The sequence below is a fragment of the Gallus gallus genome, chromosome 2, assembly GCF_016699485.2.
Source record: "Gallus gallus isolate bGalGal1 chromosome 2, bGalGal1.mat.broiler.GRCg7b, whole genome shotgun sequence".
Taxonomy (NCBI): Eukaryota; Metazoa; Chordata; class Aves; order Galliformes; family Phasianidae; genus Gallus; species Gallus gallus.
In genome coordinates this window covers 134,759,596-134,774,545 of record NC_052533.1, presented here as the reverse complement: position 1 = coordinate 134,774,545, position 14,950 = coordinate 134,759,596, and the positions used below count along the sequence as shown (strand labels likewise).

At 40.7% G+C, this 14,950-nt stretch overlaps 1 long non-coding RNA gene across 1 annotated transcript; it reads left to right on the top strand.

Moving 5' to 3' along the window:
* The first annotated feature begins 15 nt into the window (after nt 1-15).
* Nucleotides 16-11,769, top strand: LOC121109902. Its single transcript, XR_005857638.2, has 3 exons — nt 16-450; nt 5,641-5,713; nt 5,870-11,769. It is a non-coding gene; the product is annotated as an uncharacterized LOC121109902 (long non-coding RNA).
* Nucleotides 11,770-14,950: the final 3,181 nt, after the last annotated feature.

Sequence of the window (14,950 nt, the reverse complement as noted above, 5' to 3'; positions counted from 1 at the left end):
GGAGGAAGTGACGTCACGGCAGCGGGGCGGGGCTGTACTGTGCATCCAGGGGTGTTGAGTGCGCTGGGTGCTTTTGCACTGAGGTAGTTCGTAGGATCATAGAATCGTTTAAGTTGGAAGGGACGTTCAAAGACTATCTAGTGCAGCTCCCCTACAGTGAGCAGGGACACCTACAGCTCCATCAGGGTGCTCAGAGCCCAGCCCAGCCTGACCTTGCGTGTCTCCAGGGATGGGGCATCCACGACCTCTGTTGGCAAGCTGTCCCAGTGCCTCACCACTCTTATCATAACAACCTTCCTCCTTATATCCAATCGAAATCTCCCATCTTTTAGTTTCCTTTGTCCTTTCACAACAAGTATTTGAGGTGGTGCTGTTTCAAAGCACGAACTGCTTCCTGTGCAGGGAAGAAGAAACTCCGTCTAAAAGACACGGCAGAGTTTGTGAGGGCTGGTAGGTATTCAGTAGCCAATGCACTACATGGTGTTTATTGTCTGTCTTTATAATCAAACGTAAATTTCTTCACAAGCAAAAAATGGGTTCAAAGTTTCTATTTTTGCCGTTGATGTCTTACCTAGGACTCTGATTTTGGCAGCAAGTGCCTGAAATGCAGAAGAGGGCATTGAAGGTAGTTGTGCTATAATAAAAATGATGTTATGAATGATCTTTTGTAAAAAATGCACTGCATTTGTAGTGCTGTATAAAAAATAATAAAAACCAGAAATGACTCATAAAATACCACCCTTGTTTAAGAAAGAAGAAAGCAGCCGAGGAACATTCAGGGACGGAACCGTACAAGGTTGCTTTCAGAGACGTTTTGCTGCAGAAAGCATGTTTTTTTTTCTTCAGATTAATGAGGGGAAACACTACCCCATTGCTTAAACTGAAGCTTTTGTTGCCTGGCTACATTCTCTTTGTAGCATGCTCTTTTAGCCAAGGCACAATGTAAATAATTATGAAGTATTTTAACAAAATTTTAACATTAAAAAAAAATACAAAAGGAGCATCTTACACTGACAGAAAAAAAATTGCTCATAAAAACGAGAGGGAGATCTTTTCAGACAGCAAAAGAATATCCCACTGTGTCTGGCTAGACAACGCATGGGAAAAGCAACCCCCAGAGAATTTCTAAGGGCTTATGTGAAGGCTTGCATCTCAGTTTACTGTACATTAAGGAAATGATGCAAGAACTGTTCAAGAGCTGAGCACAAAGGATAATGTTTTCCTTTTTTGATTGTGTGCCCAAGAGCTCTGTTCACACTGCTTAACTTGCTGCTCCAAATCCGATGGCATCTTAAGTTCCAGAGAGTAATGAGCGATTCAGACCACCTACTGTTCAGTGCTGCCAGACACAGGCTCCATGTACAGTCAAATACTAAAGTATATGATTGCTACTTACAGTAGGCAGTTGAAACGTAGAGCCAAGTCTGCATGCAAAGAGAGCTGAAGAACGTTACTGGGGGCCTTCATGTTCTTCATTGCCAATCTCTGGAACCATCTAAGTCTGATTTTTCACTACTAAGAAAAGGAATCTCCTTTCAGATAAGGAATGTTTTTATGGTTGGATGAGAAAAAGATGAATATACATTTTGCTTTCTAAAAAAAAAATCAGTTAAGCTGTCTTTGTGTGTCTTCAGTTTGGTCTTGGACCAAACTACTTTCATCTGGAAGGTGTCCAAATCAGACAGCTCATCTTTCACATCCGTTTCAGTTTCTGTGGCATCAGTTCAACCAGTGTCTTAGGATGCTGCCAACTACTACATAGTGTCAAGTCCCTGTTTTCTCTCTTCCTACACAGGGTTGTAGAGAAGTTAACAAAAAACTAACAGAGAGCATACATCTACACAGGATCTTCTAGTCCTATGAAGTTTAAACCAAATTTCTAATTAGAGCTTTTTAAAGAGTAACTAGTTCAGAGATTATCCTTTTCAAAGTAATAATGACATATGATATTATAGTATTTTAGGAGATTCTAACTCAAACCATGAGCAACTACAAAGTTTGTGGGGCTGAGTTTTATCAAGACAGCAAAAATCCTCAATAGTGGGGTAAGAGAATATCTTGTTTTCTTTCAATTTTCTGTAAAACAGTCAATATGCTTGCAAGACAGTGTGAATCATTCTATTTAAAAATAAACAGAAGTAGTGGAATTCCTGGATCATCGTTTGTTTTGCTTGTGTAAATAAAAGTATGCTCACTCTCAGGTTCCCCTTGTGGTATTTCTTAGCAGCAGTGCTTTGATACTGCTTCCAGAGTGACAGATGGGCTTTGGGGAAATGTGTTAACCAGGAAAGGACTTTCATTCTCAGTCCTGTCCCATTCTGTGTTTATGTCTGGATTCAAAGAAAAATAATGGGACTTTCTGGAACCTTAGCCAACAATAAACAGGCAAGGCACAATTTTATTGTTACCAAGCTGTGACAGATAACAGCACAGCACATAGATTTTTTAGTGTGTTTGTGGCCAACACAGACAGTAAAACTGGGTGGAGTTTAATTCAACAAAGATTACATTGATAGGCCAAAGGAAGCACCAAAAAGGATGTGGAGCTCTTGGAGCAGGTCCAGAGGGGGGCCACTAAGATGATCAGAGGGCTGGAGCACCTCTCCTATGAGGAAAGGTTGAGAGAAATGGGATTATTTAGCTTGGAGAAGGGAAGACTCTGGGGAGACCTCATTGTGGCCTTCCAGTACTTGAAGGGAGCATATAAACAGGAGCAGGAATGGCTGTTTACAAGTGTGGATAATGATAAGGCAATGGGGAATGGTTTTAAACTGAGACAGGGGAGGTTTAGGTTGGATATTAGGAAGACGTTTTTCCCACAGAGGGTGGTGATGCACTGGAACAGGTTGCCCAGAGAGGTTCTGGATGCCCCATCCTTGGAGGCATTCAAGGCCAGGCTGGATGTGGCTCTGAGCAGCCTGGTCTGCTGGTTGGTGACCCTGCACATAGCAAGGGGGTTGAAACTAGATGGTCATTGTGGTCCTTTTCAACCCAGGCCATTCTATGATTCTATGATTTAAGGACTGTGATTAAGCGAGGTAGATTGTGAGGTTTTTGTGTGTGTGATGTGGGCTTGGGGTGTTGGTTATTTTTCCCACAGTGTTGTTTTCCCCAGCCATACAAGTATCTCCATCAACTGTGAAGGCAGCAGTTTAGAGGGAAGCAGGACCATCCATGATAGTGCTAGATTGGATGCAATAAATCACATCAGCTAGCAGCCCAAAGCTTCAGAGCACAGCGTGTAATCCATGTCTATGTCTGATAGAGGATGGATATGGCAGTTATCTGGACGGAGGAGAAGCTGTGGATCAAGCAGTTATAACAACTCTGCCATTGTATGATTTTGTCATGCAACTCTTCAGTGCTGTGTATGGTAAAAGGACTGCAAGAGATCAATGTGGAAGCCTCCCTACTTGCTTCTTTTCTCCTTCATCCTCCATAGTATCCCGTGTGTTCATGTAAGCAACTTCCATGAATGAGTTTATCTGTATTTGCCCTGTGTTGATGGCACATTCCGCTGAGGGTGAGATGCAGGCAGTAAATAAATTCAGTGCTTTGCCATAGCCAAACCTCTGCACGTTCACAGAGTACACAGAATGATTTGTAAAATTCTGAATTTCAGAAGGGCCTTATGATGTTCCCTTAGATATCATCAGGACCTGCATTACCTGAATAACTAACATCACATGATATTTCCCACATCTTAACATCACATCCATTTCCCAAGTTATGAAAACATGGAACACTTTACAAGCTTTGTCAGATTATAGCTGTAAAGTGAAGTGTGATAGTTCAGTGTACATCTGGTGAGTTTATTGTGTGATGTAACTTGCTTTCTTTTTGTCCTTTTGTAGCAGGTACTGCAGTTCCATTTCTTGATTCTAGCAGGTTCATTACATCATATATTCTGTACCTCTCCAAAGTTTTCTTTTTGACCTTCACTTCAGAAATATCATCCTTGGTCTATTTCATGCTTCTTTAAACACTTGTAATCACAACACAGAAAGTCAGAAAGTGTTTTTGTTGGTCTTTTACAGCACCTAAGGAACTAGTTTCATCTTCCAGGTTTTGGTGTGAAGAATGTTTGCAGGGTAGACCTTATGCCCAGTATTCTGTATTATCAGAGAATCATAGAATCAGTCATAGAATCATAAAATGGCCTGGGTTGAAAAGGACCATAGTGATCATCTAGTTTCAAACCCCCTGCTATGTGCAGGGTTCCAACCACCAGACCAGGCTGCCCAGAACCACATCCAGCCTGGCCTTGAATGCCTTCAGGGATGAGACATCCATAACCTCTCTGGACAACCTGTTCCAGTGCATCACCACCCTCTGTGTGAAAAACTTCTTCTTAATATCTAACCTAAACCTCCCCTGTCTCAGTTTAACACCATTCCTACTTGTCCTATCACTATCCATCCTCGTGAACAGTTGTATTCTTAGTGTAATTGTAACAGGAGAGTAAAGAAAGGATTAAAAGGAAGTGCCCATTCATTTTGTGACTATTCAGTTGCTTGTCTTTGAAAAGACATCTTGGATTCCCAACATGATCTCAACATTGTGACATTAGACCCAAACCTACCAGCAGGTCTATCCTGTCTCCTTTGGTCTCTCACTATCCAGCTCCTCTCCCACAGCCTACAGCTATATCAGTGCTCCAAATGCTGACATTGCAAAGTATGCAAACACAGCAGTATCATTTTGTTTCTTTTTGCCCCAAAATAACTTTGGAGAGCATATGACTTCTTGTGCTAGATGTTCAGATATTTTCCCTGGTACTATTTTTTCCTGAGCAAATGGTATCTTGTGGGACTAACTGTTTGGACAAGGAGTTTTTCCAAATTGCAGTTTATATAAACTGTATGTCTTCATCAGCCAGATGTGCATTAATGATGCCTGTGGTTGGATTTTCAGCATGCTTGTCTGATGGCTTCTCCTGGGGCTTGCACAAAAATGGCTTGGAAATGGAACATTTGCTAAGAAGCAGATGCTGGCAAAAGAAAGCGTTACAATGAGATGTAAAGTATGTGCACTGTAATTTATACAGGCAACTAGCTTCTGGAAAACTTGACCTCTGTCCAGCAGAGGACAGAAACCTATCCAAAGAGACCTCCGAAGCAGTGACTGGTACCCAGTGGGACAGAGGTGGAGGAACTAATTATATTTTTGCAGCTGTTACACCAATGCTGGAAGTATGTTGGTGACAAATGACTTTGTGGTGGACAGCACAGTAGTTAATACTGCAGAAAAGCTACTATACACTGTGGTTTGACTGCTTATGTGCTATTAGCATTATAATCAGGTGTGCAAGGGTGACTTTTCTCTTCAGGGGTCACTGCTAGCGTGCAGTTTCTCACTGACCCTCTACAGTTGGAGCCACAGTTCTCATTAAGGTGCTGACAGATTATATTCCTGTGTCTCCCTCCATAGAAGGAGAGAGAAGGATCGTGCACTATTTCACAAAATATGTCCTTGTTGTGTAAAATATCCATGCTGTGCTCTGTAGTAGGTGACGTTTTGTTGTAGACTCCGAGAGACACAGCAACCTGGGGTTTCTCTCTTCATCTGCTTTTAATGGTTTATTTCTCTCTCTGACTGTAAACCACTAGTAACAGGTGAAAACTTTCTCTGACTTTACAGGAACAAGTCTGTGCCACTGTCAGTTGGGGGGGAAGAAGGGGAACCACCCGTCCATCACCTGACTGCAAAAAATGTTTGTATTCTTCAAGTACTGTAAGCCTCATCATTGTTTCTTTTATCTCTGGCAAGATATGTTTTGTTCCACCTGTAACTTCATTTTTATCAGCAAAAGTAATTGTGATTTATTCTGTGTCAATCTATTTGGATTCTGTCGTTTCCTTTCTTACAGGTTCTACAATTGTTCCTGCATGAGAATCAGATATTGCCCGCAAACTTGGATGGCATGTAAAACAGATATTAACAAGTGATAAGATTGTCCCTTCTAGTGCTACAAATCCAGTCCTGGGCGACTTTTGCATTCTGGTCAGTAGCTCCATGTGTATGCATATAATCATTCATTGAATCATTCTGCCTCTGTTACATCCTCATTTGGACATTCATTTACATAATCTACTCACCACAAGATGCATTTTGCTCATCTTATTTTCTTATTGGTAGCTTTAGAATGATTTAAAAAGAAAATGACATGTTATTTAGTAATGGCAAATACATTATGGTAGCAGTAGAAGACTCCAGGGAGAAGCATAACATCATTCTACTGTGTGAATGCAGAGAGCAGTCCCTGTCCTAAACAGTCTGCAATTCAGAGATTGTGTATTTAACAGCAAAGAAGATAAATAAAAGAAGGAACTGATAGCTTCTGGGTAAGTTGTTTGCAGCGTCCTAATTTACCATGAAAGAAGTCAGCAGTATAAATGGTGTTACAGGAGAAGTTATAAAGACATGAAAGATATATAGTGCAGATCCTGTCCACAAGCCATCATCTCTCAGTGTAAGTCAAATGCTACTTGTGTCTTCCCAGTGATATAAGACAATGTGAACTAGGAAATGGAACAACAGATAGAAGAAAAGCATAGCTGGAGGCAGATGTTTGAATACAAATCATCCCTTCAGGCTGATGCACAATTGCAGGGTTCCTGGATTGACTCATTGACATTATTTATGCAAAACTTCTGGCCATATTCCCTCTGTGCAATGTATTACAAGTGATGCATTGCAGAATTGGGTGAATTTCTTGTATTTCTCTAGAGTTTTCTATCTTGTCCCTATACAGCCTTCTAGATGTATCTCAGAATTACTCAAAGCAGTAGTTTTCTTATAGTAGCCCAGAAGCTAAATGAAACACCTGGCCATTTTTACTGACCACATTCCCAGCTATTGCAGTCTCAGACAATGGCAAAACTCATCATCTTGCCTGGTCTATAGTGATTGCACGTGAGATTTTAGGCTTTTCTTCTTTAACACAGTACATCCTAATTTTATTTTGGAGTGTTGGAAGTTGTTTTGTAGCTTACAGCATATACTGTGTGTAAAACAGATGTTCAGTAGACTCTATGTGGCTGCAACTGTCCTACTAAATGTTCATTGGGCTTCTCTCTGGTGTGAGGCCAATTGGCATGGAACAGGCCACATGCATACTGTTTGACTCTAAACTTTGGAAAAGAGTAGCAATATATGTACTACCTACTGGGAATGATCACTGTCTCATGTTAACTTCCAGACAGTTGGTAGTAGAGCGCTAGCTGAGCAGGGCAGACACGAAATCACAGATTCGCAGAATTAAAGGGGCTGGAAAGGACCTCTGGGGATCGTTTTGTCCAATCCTGTAGTAAAGCAGGTTCCCTACAGTAGGTTTCACAGGAAAGCATCCGGGCGGGTTTTGAGTATCTACAGAGAAGGAGACTCCACAACTTCTCTGGGCAGCCTGTTCCAGTCCTCTGTCACCCTCAAAGTAAGAAGTTCTTTCTCGTGTTCAGATTGAACGTCTTGTGTTCCAGTTTGTGCCTATACCCCTCGTCCTGTCACTGTGCACCACCAGAAAGAGTCTGGCCACATACACTTGACACCCACCCTTTAATTTAAAAGTATTGATAGGACTCCCTCTCAGTCTCTACCAGGATGAGCAGTCCCAGCCTTTCTTCATATGGGAGATGCTTCAGTCCCCTCATTATCTTTGTGGCCCTCCACTGGACTCCCTCTGTAAGTTACCTTTCTTGGACTGGGGAGTCCAGAATTGGAGACAATACTCCAGATGTGGCCTGACCAGGGAAGAGTAGAGTACACGCTGAAGAAACAGTCAGGTTCTCACTGGGATGCTTTTGGCAGATCCTTCTGCTGACCTCGGCTTCCTGCCACGTCCAACAGGGGTAGTTAACAGTGTCCCTTTTCTTCTCTTTGTTTGTATCCAGATTCTCTGTGTAATCTGCTTAAAAAGATTCAGTGACCATTTCCATGCTAATGATTCATAAGTCTACCTTTAATGAATCCCTCATCTCAGCTGGTTTTATGGGCTCTGATCCAGGGAAGTACTTAAGCATGTGCTTAGCTTTGAGCTTATTGACATTCCAGACTCAGGCCAGCATCACACTTTTGAGAGCTGTCAAAATAATAACTAATTTTATTATTGAAATTGCCGTGCTTTGTGCTCTAAGGTTGACACAAAAATCGGATTAGTATTGACCCTTCTAAATAAGGGATGTTAGAAAGTCATTCAGCACACAAATGATTTCTGAAAAACTGAAGAAACCAACTACATAAATACATATAAAACAAATTATTTGCAGCTGAATGTCACAACTTAATAATGTATCCAGCACAAATCTACATTCAGGAGAGTGAACTTATAAAGACATATGAACCACATATGATGTACATATACTGTACTGTATGTTAATGTTTGTATGTGTGTATCTGTATCTGTACATACCTGTGTATCCCTATGAATTGTATAAATCTGCCCTGTCATCTTTATACTGTAGATCATTATATTCAAAATGTAGAGGAAGAAAATGTGTCTTTCTGACCCCTTATGTATTTTGACTCTTTGACTGGAATTCTGAGAATCATCTGAACAAGACTGTGCCCGTCTGTTTTACCACTAGGAGAATGATACCAACTTGTGTCTTGTCTTGTCTGTTGGTTATTTAATAAATGTCAACAGCTTACTTGATCTACAGCAATCGTGCTACTGCTAGTAGTGTTCCCTTATATACCACAAGAACACGTCAGTGTATACTGGTGTGTTTATAATGAGGAGAACATTTTCAGAATGAACTTAAGTGAAGTGTTCCCTAGCTAAAGGAGAAGGAAAAAGTAGAAAATAACTTCAAATGAAACGTTCCTTAGGCACAGATATGAGCCTTATTTGGCCATATATGGCAAGACCTAAATTTGAACACAGCCTTCATATCAGCCTGAGAGCCAGGAACAGATTGGCTTCCTGGCGAAAAGTGAGCGAATTACTTCAGAAGCTTCTCTTCATTATGTTGTTCCTGATGCCTTAAACTTTGTTATAGTGATAATTGCTGCTTCTGGATCTGTAAGTTTTCTCAACACTGGATCAAGACTAGAGTTCAGGTCAGGCCAAAACTCCTGGGGCTCCCGATCATTGTGGCACTAACCTTTCCTATGCTGGAGGGACATGTACTCCCTCTTTTATCAGACTGTACGCTCTTCAAACACACAATAAGAGTGTTTTAACATTTTATATTCTGAACAGAGATGGCTGGTAACAGATGGAAGAAGGGCATCATTGTTATTAGCACATTAAAGATCTGGGATGGAGAGTAGGTGGTGACAGGATTTCCTTATGAGTATTAGTCATCTGAAAGCTGTGGTATGTGCAGAACAAGTTTGTTGTCCAGACTTTCCCATTAGCTACAGGAACTTGAAAGAAACCTGCAGGAAAAGGTGTCCCCAAGGGCACTGAAAATGCACTAGAGAATTGCTTGGAGTGGACAGCTGAGTCAGGAAGGCAAATCTCATTTCCAGTGGCAGTGGCAAATCTACCGGAGAAATGTGAGGCATAGCTAAAAATTGGAAGCAGACATCCAAACTCTGATGTCATAAGTGCAATTCTGTTCTTTGTTTTGAAAGATGAATGTTAGGTGACAAAGAAAGATGGAAGGGGAATTTTCCTGCTGAGACAAAACTCAGAGTTGTTGATGTAGGTCTAGAGCTTATTCCTGAGAAATCTTGTCAATTTCAGAGATTTAAAATGCATCTGAAGGCAGTAGAGAATGTAAAAAAGTGGAAATATGGCTGTGAGCCAGACGAAGTGTGATTGGTTAGCAGAAAAGCAGGTTCTAATTGCAGTAGAGAGCTGAAAGTGACAAAACAGACCATCCCCCTTATCTTGCAAAGATGGCCTACTGTGCCATGCGACAATGGCAGTTTAAGGCATCTCATTTAAAGTAAGGTAAATTGAGAAGCAGTCTCTTTGTGGTCTGACCGATGAAGCCACTGAGAAAGCAAGACCTCCTCCAAAGGGATTAGTGATTTAAATACAAGGCTTGGTGGTGCTAAAGGATAGCAAAGGTGAAATCCCTCATGCCAAAGAAAAAATGACACTTTGCTATTAAGTTTTTGTTCTCAGGATGGATTTTAGGCAAGAGAAAGAAAAGTAAAGATGTGAAAAAAATAGCATGTCTGTAAAGGAAAAGGAAAAGAATTGTAAAACCATTTAAGTTCATTTGCAGTGTAATAGAACCTATTCACAGAAATATCTACAGCAATCCTCTTTAATCTGAAAAATTGTATAGTCCTGCATGAGCTGAAGTTAACAGGACTTGTATTTGAGTGAGATTTGATTTTTATACTGGGACATTTTCTGTGATACTATTTTGTTCTGTTTTCTGGCGCTGTCTGTCTTGCCATGCACGTACATTGCATTCTGTTCTACGTAGAATAACTTCTTCACTACTTGTGCCGCAAACGTTTCCCTTTACAAAACAGCTGATGGTCCTTACATGCAGCATGGATAAATACGTGAGTACTCTGTTTCGTTCCAGCAAGGATCCTTAAAGACAATGTTCCCTTTACAGTCTGTCACTGGCAGCTTTTTCAAACTCTCCAGTCATAACCCAAGTAGAGACTTCACTTTGAGATGCCCTCTGTGGTCTTCACAGCCAGTGCAGGTCCTGTACTGCCCTTGCGCTATAAGAGGATGAGAGTATGTAGGTAAGTCTGCATTACTCTGACATGAAAAATAGTATTTTCAAGGAGATCTTCAAGGAGACATTAGAATCCACATTAGAGGGGCCACGTGGACTCCCTGTTCATTGCAGGGGAGTTAGACTAGAGGACCTTTAAGGGTCTCTTCCAACTCAAAGGATTCTATGATGATTCTTTAATATGTGAAAGCAATGTGCCAGCAAAACTGCCTCAATACAACCTTCTAGTGTAGAAGAGACGTAGACACGAGTGACCTGAATAGCCTCACTGAGCATGTGGACATGAAGGTCTTGTTTTTATCAGGGTCATCACTAATACCTTGTTCAGGCTTTGTTTCACTTCCCCCATCTTATCCCATAAAATGCTTAATCTGTATCATGAGTATCCTAAGGTGACTAATGATATGATCTGATTCCACTGTAATATACCCAGCCTAAAGTCTCTTTCAAGAAGTGCCAAGTACTCTTCTCTAAACATACCATCACTCTGTGAAAAAATGCCAGTGGTTGGAAACCCCGAAATCAGGTAATTCTGAAAGCTAAATCACTTCTAAGAGTTCTGCCCTTAGTCTGTTAGTTTCAAAAATTTGAAACAGCACCTCTGAGTTGAGGGCAGTGGATGCTAAACAAAGGATACAATTTGCGTTACTTAACATGTTTGCATTATTTAGCAGATGGGCCTGGCAAAAGCTGGCACTACATCTCCTGCCTTGCCTCCCTGCTGTGCGCTTTCAGTCCTGAACAGGTAAGGATTCAGTTTCCATTCCCATGCTCCCCGTATTGACAGATGAAAGAGACAAAGCAAAGGGAACAAGAATTCAGACAAGCAGCTTGGAACAACAGAAGATGCATATTGCCAAATGCCCGATCCATCACCATCAGCATCACTGAATTCAACATCTTTCTGCGCTTTCAAATCATCATGGGCTTTATAGGTCTCTCCCTCCCAGTTTCTAAATCTCTTTGTTGTCTTGTATCATTTTTCTTTCGAGTGGATATTATTTTCTGGGCTTTCTCTTTGCTTCCACACATATTTTTATGCAAGTCAGAAAAGATGTTTTGTCACCTGGAGCTAAGCTGCCAACTGAAACTGGCTGGTGTGTGAACATTAGGCCAGGAATCTGCAAGCTTCACTGGCTGCTAATAAAGTGGCGGATTGATGTTAAGGTTGTCTGACTGTTAAGTCCCTACATATAGAGTCAGCCTCGTTAGCCTTATTATTTATTTATATTGTACTGTGGGTATATGTGCACTTCACTAACAAAGAGGAGATGAAGTCCCTGCACCAAGCCACTTACTGACTAATTTAGGTTGCTATGATGTATAAAAGATTAGTGAACACATGCAAGCAAATAGCAGCAAAGAGGAACTGAGTCATGTAAGGCTCCGTGAAAGCGGCAGAGATTTAACACTGATGGTTTTAAGGACACACTTCATGGTGTCTGTGGTAAAGTCTCTGTACTGCAGCTCCGGAGAGCTGAATTCAACAGCTGAGTCCTGTTCAAGTCATCTAGGGCTTAACAGTGCATACTGTGAACTGCTGTTCCGCTTCAAAATAAGGTGTTAACTGTGCTTCGTTTTCATGTTTGGCATCTTGATTTCAGTGGCCCTGTGCCAGCTTGCATCAGCTGAGGATTCATCCCTAAAAATAAAAATCTCACTGACTTCCCACCTTAGCTGGGTTCTGAGGAGACGGCTGCAAATCCTTGTGCTGTTTTATCTGATGTCACCTGGGTTTGTTTGTTCTTTATCTGGCAATATAAGGTGGAACACACCTTGAATACTGTATCCAGGAAAGGTATGTTGGAGAGTGAATCAGTGTTAACATGCATTATGTTTTTCAGCCTTAAAATGCATTTTGTTCTGTTATTGTACAAGATGCATCATTTCAATTCCCTTTTTTTTCCTCTTGACTTGTTGACAAAGCAATGAGCCAGCTCTAACACTGATCTCTAAGGTATGCAGACAGTCTTTTCAGCAGGCGAAGGATTCGTTTATGACAACCTGTTATTCTTATTCCATTGTTCCACTTTCTGCCTTATCTGTTTATGCTTCTTTCTTCACATTAGACAATTCATTGCTGGTGGGCTGTGTTATCAAGTGCTCCAGGACATCTTAGCTAAGGGAGGCATCTCTCTTGAGTAGCATGTCAGAGAGATCTTCAAAGAAGTCTTAACAAAGGATGCATTTGAAGGCAAGAGGAGCCTGGCTATTTTAACTATTCTTCCTTTTCATCTCTGAAAGTAGACTGTGAGTGTGACTGCTCTGTATTTTCTTGTCGGATCCCTTGACTCTTTTTCTAAAAGGTTATGTTGGTTACTTTCTAATCCAAAGGGACTCTCCCCAACTAAAAGCATTTCTGAAAATGTCAGCTGAAATTCCCCACCTTCTATTCCTGTTTGTTTTTAATATTCTCATTTTCATACTACTTGAGTCTTACGGCACCATCAGTTTTCAGATCTTCCAGAATTTCCTTAGAAGTTTGGTGCCATGAATGTCATATTTGTCCTTATCGCTTTGCTATCCAACGCAGGCAGTGTTTCACCTTTTGCGTTTCAGAATGCAGTTTATCACTTCACTTCTACTTTCACTGTCTGCTTCTCTACAGCTTCCCCTGCCTTCGTGCAGCAAACAGACTTGAGAACCTCGGTGCCAAGCTCTCCTCTTACTGCTCTCTTTTTACTTTGCTTTAATTAAAAAGTAACAACAGCCATTGCTTCAATTCTGTCTCGAGATAAGCTGAAGTAGAACTTATTGTTTAAGACTGGTGAGCCGAATGAGCCTTGTTTCAGTGGCTGTTGTCTGTAAATTGCCTGCTGCTGTTAAATTAGCATAACCAGAAATTTACAGGAACAGAATTACTGCAGATTTTAATTTTCCTTTTGAAATCTGAATAGAACAGAATGGCAAGTTAAGAAAAAGAACATTAATTAAAACGTTGTCTTCTTGGTCAGCTGACACATTTTTTTTTCCCACTGAATTCAAAAATTTGATGTCCTTTTTGACTTTCTTAATTCTCCAAAATTAGAAAATAAAATGCGTTTAAAGATCAAAGTGGTTTGAATAGTGGAACTAATGCATCGATTGCTCCAAATGGGAAAAGTTCAATTTTTACATTATATCCAGGCTTCTCTCTCTCTCTCTCTCTCTCTCTCTTTTTTTTTTCTTAATTGCACCATCTGGTCTAATGAAATGTTGCATCTTCTTGCAAACTGATTCAGTGATGGATGTGGCTAACATATATATTTAACAATCTGAACTAGTATGCTGTTCATAAAACCGTTACAGTTTTCTCTGTGTGATAATTGGGATGACTGGTGTTAAGAAAGGTGAGAAAGAGAGATGGAATTCTTAAAAGATAGATGAGTGTTAGCGAGGGATGCTGTACCAGAATGTGGGAACTTCAGAAGGAAGACTAAAATGGCTGTAGGAGTACAAGAAAATTTGTTTGCTTCTCCAAAAACTCAAAACTAAGGTGGATTTTTTTGTCAAGTCTTTTTATTAACTATTTTTGAGATGGTTGGATATAGCGTCTGATGGGAAAATCTCTTGATGGCTGTAATCTGCCACTTTACTGTAGTCAAGTACTTTCCTGGGACTGCTCGATTCCATTTCTTCCTGCTTCAGACATCAGAGCCAGCGTATCAGCAGTCTACATGGGTGATGTGGTTAATCCAGCCAGAAGGGAACTGAGAGAGATGGGAGGAATTTTAATGAAAGATTTATTATTCATTATACAAGTAAATGCCGCTCATACTTTTTATTATGGCTTTCCAGTCAACCTTGAGCTGATTCATAGCATAATAAGCCGTAATAGTGACCAGTTTACACAGTGTAAATTAGAGAGACACACACCAGAAAATCAATATGTAAAACTGAAACATAGCATGAGAATTGGCATCTTCAATAGAAGATAGTTTTAGCATGTGCTTCCTTGCATATATATGTTTGTAGGGAAAGAAATGATGAGGAAGAGGCATTTTTCCACTTCACCATGAATAGTTTGACATATTCCCCAGCTGATGGCATAGTTGAAGGGTGCACTGGTACAGGTTTGATTTCTTGTACTCAGCATAGCTCTATGTGGTGTAATTGCACAGAGAGCCTGGAGTGACTTTTAATCCAGATAGCCTTGGGCTTACAGCTTGTTAAGGAGAGTCTCTGCCTGTACCATGAAGCTGCGTGTGCATTAGTTAATATCTCAAAGGCATTTTGTAGTACCAGCATTCCAAATGCCTCAAATTGGGGATCATTTCACTACTTGTAGCTTCATGTTGTATCATTTTATCTCATTCCCA